We start from the raw sequence: 10,012 nt of genomic DNA on the forward strand, positions 1-10,012 counted from the left end.
AACTCATGAAAGATTTATGTTGGTTGCTAAACGTAAACAGGATTGCCACCTCAGGTTACCACCCGCAGACAGATGGCCTGGTAGAAAGATTTAATAAATGCAAATTTTAGATTTAATTAAGCAAATGATAAAGAGGGCACTGTCACAAGAAAAACGAGATTGGGATCTGCTCCTACCTTACTTGATGTTTGCAGTTAGAGAGGTACCCCAATCCTCTATAGGTTTTAGTCCCTTTGAGCTTCTCTATGGGAGACAGTCCAGAGGAATTCTAGATCTCTTAAAAGAAGGGTGGGAGGAACAACCATGCCAGGACCCTAACGTCATTCAGTTTGTGGCACAGTTATACGGCCGTCTAAGGCAGATTGCGCCACTACTGAACGAACACATGGAAAGGGTCCAACAGCGTCAGAAACAGAGGTATGATGTCACCTCAGTCAACCAGTCCTTTAATCCGGGAGACAAAGTGTTAGTGCTGGTGCCAACCACAGAAAGCAAGATGTATGCACCATGGCGGGGCCCTTATGAGATCATCGAGGCAGTGGGACCGGTCAATTACAGGGTCCGACAGGAGGGTAGAAGGAGGTAGGTACAAATCTACCATGTAAACCTGTTAAAACACTGGAAGAAAATTGCCAATCGGCCCGCTTTGGAAGCTAAAAAGATTTCAGAATGCCAGGTACCCATTGAAGTCACGCTTACTCCTGAACAGAAACGATAAGTGGTGAACTTGGTGAAACGCTACCTAGATGTGTTTTCTGCCATTCCGGGAAAGACATAGGTCATTCAACATGACGTTATGACTCCACCCGGGGTGGTCATTAAACAGAGGCCCTACCGCATACCTGAAGCGAAGAGGGCTGCGGTAGAGCAAGAGTGCTTGGCCATTAAATGGGCAGTTGAGTCATTAAGGTATTAGTTATTGGGACAAGAGTTTTTGTTGTTCACAGACCATGCACCCTTACAGCGGATGCATATAAACAAAGAGGTGAATGCTTGTGTGACCCGTTGGTTTTTGGCTTTGGAGCCATTTAAGTTTGAGGTGAGGCATCATCCGGAGAAACAGCACCTCAATGCCGATGCCCTTTCCAGGAGGTTTGTAGGCCCTGTTCCTCCAAGCAACTCTATGGTGAAGCTAGGGGAGGAGGAAGAAGGCAAGGGGGGTGAACTCTGGAAGGTAGTGTGTACCTGGGTGGATGACATAGGTAGGGGTGGGCGAAGCAGAGAGCTCGCCTGAAAATAGTGTAGCTTCACCAGGGTGGTTGAATCTAAGGGGGGAGGAATATGGCATAGACAGCATTTTTCCATGTGAAAGTAATGTGGAGGATCCAGACCAGATTTTGGAAGCAGTAGCAGAATCCCAGGTGTGTGATCAGCAGCACCTGGGATTTCCTGAAAGGGTTTCCAGGGCAGAGTCACCATGCTCTTGATGGTGGAATAGCTACCCAAGTGATAGGCCGGGTTGTGTGGGTTAGACTAGGGACCACTGGAGCCTCTCAAGAGTCTGCTATGCTGAGAGTGCCTGTATGCTACTGCCTGTAATACCGACTGCATATGGATTTAACCTGCTATGTGGTGACCTGCTGTTCAAAATAAACACTGAAAGTGTTCATCTCAGTCCCCGTGTTTGTGATCCTTGTCACAAGATATATATATATATATATATATATGTGTGTGTGTGTACATTTAAAATGACTTAATATTAATAAAATGTAATGGAAACAATTCACAAATGCTGTACATATGACTCTTCTTATAGACAGTGTAAAACATCCTTTGGTGTCAGCATATAACAAGAAATGGCCGATTGCCAAATGGTTTTGTTGAAATAGCATATGACAAGAGTTTTTTCACCCTATATTAGGGTGAAAAATGATTTTGTTGATGCAAACATATTCCTGCTGTATGCTGCATGCACTAATACCTTTTTAGCAGGTACAGTACCTTTTTTTATGGCCTGTACCGATTTTTGGCTCTCCAAACTTCCATTGAAAGTATAGGAAAAGGACCCGTGGCCACGCCCCTTTTTCTAATTTGTACTGATTTTTATGTGTAAAATGTTGGAGGGTATGATAATATAGCACAAAGACCAGTAATATTATAAAATATAATTTAGACTAGAAACATATATTAAAAATAAAAGATATAAAAGAAAATTTACAAGCGAGCACCAGCAAACCAGTCCTCTCCGTGTCAGCTTCCATCTAAAATGGCTCCGCCGCCAGATTCCGACATCTAGAAAACCCCTACTGTGCATGACAGCATTTGGGCATGCTGGGCATTCCTACATTGGCTGGGCAGTGAAGGCGATTCACATTGAGAGCTTTCACCGAGACGGAGGAGGGGGCTGGTGTTTTTTTACTACATCATGCAGAGAGAGAGGTCGGGAGGATCCCGGACAGCAGTGATGACACTGCGATAAGACCACGATGACACCGCAACATAAACACGGTAATTAGTACATCCCGCCCATTTTATGTAATCAGATTTGTTTTGTCTCCACGTTGGACTGTGAGATTTGCATGTTATGTAATTAGAGACATGGGGGGGAAGTAATAGGGTTTGAGAATCAGGATGTGAGAGCTTTTGTGAGAGTTTTCCTGTTTTTTTTAAAGTGGCAATCATTTACATGGCAACCATGTAAATGATTGCCACTTTAAAAAAAAAGGAAAACTCCCACAAAATCTCACACATCCTGATTCTCACACTCTATTACATTCCCTCCAAGACAGGTTTTATGATCCACTGATGGATGATGTATTACATTCTATTATTGTACTGTACTTTTTTTTTACTCTTATATTCATAATAAAATGTTCATGAAAAAAAAGTTATGCAGTCCCTGTATACAAGTATACAGGGACTGGTTGCACATCAAAATCTAAGACAAAAAAATACATCTGTTTGTGTATATCAGGACTCCCTTTGCTGTGTACTATGCTACTACTATCTGGTGTAAGCCTCCGCCTTCATGTGTATAACCAGATAATGAATGGCCTTAGTAATCTCATTCATGTTACTGTAGTTGTGACCAAAAGGACCATCAATATATAAGTTCTAGAGCTTCTCATCTCAGTCTCTTGGTGTACTGCCTCTTCCTGGATTTTGACCAGAGTTCACTTGGAAGTAGTTTGTCCGTCTCCTAACAGGTTTCAATTCTAGAAACCTCTGTTTGATTTGTTGCACGCATTCTCGAGTGCTGTCAGGTGGCATTACCCACACAGCTACTATTGTGCAAACATGCCATTTGTTTGTGTACTGTGGTATGCCTTCTTATTCAATTCTCATCTTGCTTTAGCAAACATGCTGGAGCCACACTTTGCATGATGCCTTCAGTTATCACTTGGGATCATCTGTATCAGTGGTTCTCAAACTCGGTCCTCAGGACCCCACACAGTGCATGTTTTGCAGGTAACCCAGCAAGTGCACAGGTGTATTAATTACTCACTGACACATTTTAAAAGTTCCACAGGTGGAGCTAATTATTTCACTTGCGATTCTGTGAGGAGACCTACAAACATGCAATGTGTGGGGTCCTGAGGACCGAGTTTGAGAACCTGTGATCTATATCATTGAAAAGAAAGAGAAAAAAGAAAGACTGTGTTGGGGCACTCTTGTATCAAAAATGATAGACGTTAAAACTTAACTTTTATTGTATTAACCTTACATAAAATAAATGTGACTTTGATAATAAAAGATTTTTTTGTACATCAAGTGAATAAATTCGAATAAATTTTTCCCATGCACTGATTTATTTACGTATCATGCACGCAACGTTAAATTGCTTAATGCCTAGGTGAAAATATAATCAATATTTGAAAGGGTGACAGCCAGTCTATCTTGATATAATTCTTAGACTGGTAGGTCATCCCTCCTGGGGGTGCCCTCCTTGATGGTCCTTAGTGCTGCATGTCATTTGATTAGAGGAAAAAATGTTGCCTATATAGGTTAATAAATCACCCTCTGCTCTGATGTTAGGCAATGGTGTTACCATAAGGCATTTTATTACAACTGCTGTTCAGAGCAGAATTAATTATTGCATACTGTCTACTGCAGATATTTGTGCCCAAAGATGTATATGCACTGTTTTAGCTAGCTTAGGTTTGGGCCAACTGTGGAAAGAAGGTATTACACAGTAATCGGAAAGAATAATGACATTAAAGAGATAACTTCCTTCTGCTTTCCAGCTGTGATGTTTTCTGCACCTGGTATTCACTGGCGGTCTCCCAAACAATTACTGACCAGGCCTACCATAGAATTGCTTCCAAGATCAGGCGAGATTGGGCGTACCCTATGGAGTATGGCAGTAACCTGCTGAATGAGTGAGTACTGGTATCTGGGAATAAGATATGTGCTTCTGCTGTCCAAAAATAGTTGATAGTATCTTTCTGATGCCAAGAGGGACTAGTGATGGATGAGAGAGCACATGGATAGAAAAGAAAGAGTTTAGGGTAAAGTAGGAAAAAGAGAAAGGGAGGAGTTTAGAGATGAGAAAAAACAGAATCGACGGTTACTGTCAGAAAAAGGAGGTCACGCTGACCAGACGGACACCTCTATCAAAGGCTTGTTCACCAGTGAAACGGTCCGTCTGGTCAGCGTGGGCACAGGGCCTTATGCAGCCCAGACCCACAAGGGGGAAGCCGGGTCCAGTAAGCGCCCATATGGGCTTAAGATTTTCTTATATCATTGTCATTTTTTAGACTACTTTCTGCATATGTTTTTGATGTCTTATGCTGCAAATACCACCTGGGCTATTTCTTTTGTCCCTAGTGGAATCCCTAACTGGGGATTATTTATATGGATAGATAAAGTGCAGGTTCTCTTTATTTATTGAAGAACCTTTGATGCAAATGGTTTTTTGGTTTAAAATATCATCTATGGTTATTTACAGATAGCTAATCCTGTTATTACTAAGTAACAGTTTCTGATATTCATGTATCTTGCCGATAATACTATCTGTGGTTCTTGTAATATTCTGATATTCATGTATCTTGCTGATAATACTATCTGTGGTTCTTGTAAACAAGTGTCAACATGAGCAATTTTATGAGAGGACAATATCCTCTATAATCGTATGATCTTCAGAATCAGCATTTTTGCAGCCATATATAGCAGATTATCAAGCTGCGTTTTTAGGATATTTTCTAGATATTAGGATTTTTTCTAGCAAGACCAATTTACATATGATTACAAGATTCCGTAAGGATATCCAACTCTGAGGATAATTTCTGACCTCCTTTTTCTGACAGTAACCATCGATTCTGTTTTTTCTCATCTCTAAACTCCTCCCTTTCTCTTTTTCCTACTTTACCCTAAACTCTTTCTTTTCTATCCATGTGCTCTCTCATCCATTACTAGTCCCTCTTGGCATCAGAAAGATACTATCAACTATTTTTGGACAGCAGAAGCACATCTCTTATTCCCAGATACCAGTACTCACTCATTCAGCAGGTTACTGCCATACTCCATAGGGTACGCCCAATCTCGTCCGATCTTGGAAGCAATTCTATGGTAGGCCTGGTCAGTAATTGTTTGGGAGACCGCCAGTGAATACCAGGTGCAGTAAACATCACAGCTGGAAAGCAGAAGGAAGTTATCTCTTTAATTTCATTATTCTTTCCGATTACTGTGTAATACCTTCTTTCCACAGTTGGCCCAAACCTAAGCCAGCAAAAACAGTGCATATAAATCTTCGGGCACAAATATCTGCAGTAGACAGTATGCAATAATTAATTCTGCTCCGAACAGCAGTTGTAATAAAATGCCTTATGGTAACACCATTGCCTAACATCAGAGCAGAGGGTGTTTTAACCTATATAGGCAACATTTTTTCCTCTAATCAAATGACATGCAGCACTAAGGACCATCAAGGAGGGCACCCCCAGGAGGGATGACTTACCAGTCTAAGAATTATATCAAGATAGACTGGCTGTCACCCTTTCAAATATTGATTATATTTTCACCTAGGTATTAAGCAATTTAACGTTGCGTGCACGATACATAAATAAATCAGTGCATGGGAAAAATTAATTCGAATTTATTCACTTGATGTACAAAAAAATATTTTATTATCAAAGTCACATTTATTTTATGTAAGGTTAATACAATAAAAGTTAAGTTTTAACGTCTATCATTTTTGATACAAGAGTGCCCCAACACAGAGTCTTTCTTTTTTCTCTTTCTTTTCAATGTTCATTTCACTGACTCTGGGTGCACCACCGGCAGAGTAATAACTCACTTTGAGTGAATTATTGTTATTACCGGTTAACAGACCAAGATCCCGTTAGTGGCACAGTCTGATCACTTACCAGTTGCGGAACAAAGTATTTGTTGTACATCATCTATATCATACTTTACTTAAATTTAGATACCCTGTACAATGTGTTACCCTTCTCCTTACTTTATATACTTCCCCCCTCACACAGGTGTTCTGCAATGGATATCTGTCTTTGTCATTTTGTGTTCATTAAGTAGGGTGACCATAATATCCCTTTAATCTGGGACACATATGATTTACACAGGTTCTGTGGCTGGCTAAAAGCAGGTGAAATTCAGGCTAGAGTTTAGCCAGCCACAGAACCTGTGTAAATCATAGGTGTCCCAGATTAAAGGGATATTATGGTCACCCTACTAAGGTACCTGTCAGGAGTGCCCTATGTCCCATTTACTTTTTGCGGTGCCTCTTGAACTGTTCACAGTGGCATTACATACCTTGGTAGATTTTAAGGGGATTTATGTTGGAGCTGAGGCTCTTAAGCTGTCCCTCTTTGCAATTTACATGCTGCCATAATTTCTTTACTGTCTCTTTTTCAGTCTTTTGCCGGTTAATAAATTAATCTCCATAAATCAGAGTTACTACGCCTTGGTATGGGATGCAGTTATGTGACCGGCAGTCAGAAGACCGCCGGTCACTATACTGATGCAAGAATACGCTGGCGGGAAGCTTGACAGTCGGCATGCCGGCTAACAGGGACTATTCCTACTCGTAGATGTCCATGACACCAATAGTGGGAATTGAACCTGTGCAAAGGGCAGCGAGCCAACGAGCCTGGAAGGGGCTTCATTGCACTCACCCCCCCACGCCAGCAATATAAACACCGGGATCCCGGCGGCGGTATTGTGACCGGCAGTATCCCAACCACCGGTCACCCATACTCGGGTTGACCATACTTGGTACTATCAATCCTTTTAGCCATTTCCGTGTTACTACCATTTTTCCGATTCATCAGTGACTGGTTACTTGAACTAATACAAAGATTAGAACTAATAAAAAGATTTTTATTTTTTTTAAAGTGTGATACATAAGGCAGACCAGTCAGTTGGTGGAGTGGAAAGAGCTAAATATTACTGCAGTATCCTCATACAGGGGGAGATGTACTAAGCAGTGAAAAGAGTGGAGAGGTGAGCCAGTGGAGAAGTTGCTCATAGCGACCAATCAGCATTAAAGTAACATTTATAATTTGCATACTATAATATTATACAGACAGCTGATTGGTTGCCATGGGTAACTTCTACAATTACTCGCTTCTCCACTCTTTTCACTGCTTAGTACACCTCCCCAGTTATAGCAGCAGCCACCTACTTTTGCATCAGGAGTCCGCCACATGTCAGAGATGGCACACAGGAGCTTGATATTTCCTCCAGTTTTTTTCAGCTCTCTTAGTACCCTGCTCATTGCTGAGGACATTGAAGCCCTAACATCATTGTTACTATAGATTTTGCCATCAACGTATGTCCATTAACTGTCTGAAACCATCTACCTATCATTGTTCAATTCTCAACTATCACCACTTCTTGAGGATCAGGAAAATATATCAGCATCAAAACATCAATGATGGAAAAAAACATCAACCCCTTAACCATTGATGGAAAACTCATCGGACACTGACTACAAAATATTGATGCTTGCAAGCTGTTAATGTCCCATCTTTACTCAGTACCACTCTCCAGTGCTTCCCAGACAATGAGAGAGAGAGAGAGAGAAGAGAGAGAGAGAGAGAGCAACTACCACCATCTCACCATCTGTGCCCTCCTCCATTATCTCTACATTCCCAATCTTCACTGATCCTAATCTCTCCTGCAGTGAATTCTCCACCGCCTCTACATTATGCATTAGCTCCTTGTGGTGGTCTGTAAGATGACTATAGTCAGGGATGGCACAGCTGTGCTGTGTTTGTAGTGGCAATCGGGTCTCTGATCCCCACTGCTTGCTGTGCCAATTAAAGTATTTATCTACCAGTATTTATCTTCTCTTGTTCTTTCCACTATTTCCACTGCTTCCAGCAGGTAAGGGTGATCTTTCTGCCCCCCTCACAAGGGTTTCTGGCAGTGTAGCTTATATGCAAACTGAGAATGTCTGAGAGGCTCCTGAATCTCAGGTGGCTCTCCTGGACACCCAGAAGAGTAGTCACATATCTCGGAGGCTCCATCTCCACGACCTAGGAAGTGGGTGGTCCAGGTGGCCAAAGACGCAATTCATACTGAATTGTGTCATAATGGCCCTACCTCCAACTTTACAATGCCAGTAACTGGGGCACTGTATAGCGGAGCAGTGATACGATGACACAATCACATTGTCACTCCACCCACATCACCCACTTCTGCAATGCCCCCCGCATCCCAACCTGGCTGCCCTTACCATAGGCGACAGCCCAAATGTCGGTAAGTATACTTAAATAGTGGCATGCAGGAAATTACCTGTGGTCCTGTGAGCTCCCTCTCCAAGAGCGAAATTTAACATTGATTGCAATTGTCAAAGTCAAAAATATTACATAAAGAGAACATACAAACTACACACATATATGTCGCTATACTTGCAAATATGCGCAGCGAGCACAGCAATATATGGTAACTCACGCATTTACACGGACATGCCACAGAGATGGATTCGACACTTATTTCATACAGTACATAATTATAATAATATCAAGCACCAGACATCATGGTGATTTAAGATTACCTAATGAATTAATGTCATGAATGTGTATTATTTGAACGGAACCAGATACACCTGTCATGTTTACTATTAAAACAGGCAGATTGGTGTGTAGATTAATTTGATACTTGTTGTGAAGTTGTGGGACATTGCAGCAGATAGTTATGATTATATGTATAAAAGCTAAAATCACTTTGTTAGAACAATGAATGATACAGTGAACAGGGAACTCAAGCCAACCCTTTTGGCAGTTTTCATAGACAACCTGATCAGCATATACAAAGAAAATAGTGACTCAATCGTGAAGGAGAGAGAGACCCCTCCCCCAGGAACTAGTCACACAGGAAAGTAGTTCCTGGCTAGGGGGGGTTCAGAGTTCAGTTGCTTGTGGTCTCAGAGGGAGATGGAGGTCTTGCATGATTTTACAGAGGAAAGAGAGAAAGACAGAGTCATATGGAGGGACAAACTAATAATGAGAAAGATCTGGTAATTGTATCGCTGGCATTTAACTATAACTATATGTAACTGTGTTTTCTCTAACGTCCTAGTGGATGCTGGGGACTCCGAAAGGACCATGGGGAATAGCGGCTCCGCAGGAGACTGGGGGGAATAGCGGCTCCGCAGGAGACTGGGCACAAAAGTAAAAGCTTTAGGACTAGCTGGTGTGCACTGGCTCCTCCCCCTATGACCCTCCTCCAAGCCTCAGTTAAGATTTTGTGCCCGAACGAGAAGGGTGCAATCTAGGTGGCTCTCCTGAGCTGCTTAGAGTAAAAGTTTAAATAGGTTTTTTTATTTTCAGTGAGACCTGCTGGCAACAGGCTCACTGCATCGAGGGACTAAGGGGAGAAGAAGCGAACTCACCTGCGTGCAGAGTGGATTGGGCTTCTTAGGCTACTGGACATTAGCTCCAGAGGGACGATCACAGGCCCAGCCATGGATGGGTCCCGGAGCCGCGCCGCCGTCCCCCTTACAGAGCCAGAAGACTGAAGAGGTCCGGAAAATCGGCGGCAGAAGACGTCCTGTCTTCACTAAGGTAGCGCACAGCACCGCAGCTGTGCGCCATTGCTCTCAGCACACTTC

At 42.2% G+C, this 10,012-nt stretch overlaps 1 pseudogene; it reads left to right on the forward strand.

The window, feature by feature from the left end:
• The first annotated feature begins 5,447 nt into the window (after window positions 1-5,447).
• On the forward strand, window positions 5,448-5,566 carry LOC134937711 (5S ribosomal RNA; annotated as a pseudogene).
• Window positions 5,567-10,012: the final 4,446 nt, after the last annotated feature.

Source organism: Pseudophryne corroboree, chromosome 6, assembly GCF_028390025.1.
Source record: "Pseudophryne corroboree isolate aPseCor3 chromosome 6, aPseCor3.hap2, whole genome shotgun sequence".
Classification (NCBI taxonomy): domain Eukaryota; kingdom Metazoa; phylum Chordata; class Amphibia; order Anura; family Myobatrachidae; genus Pseudophryne; species Pseudophryne corroboree.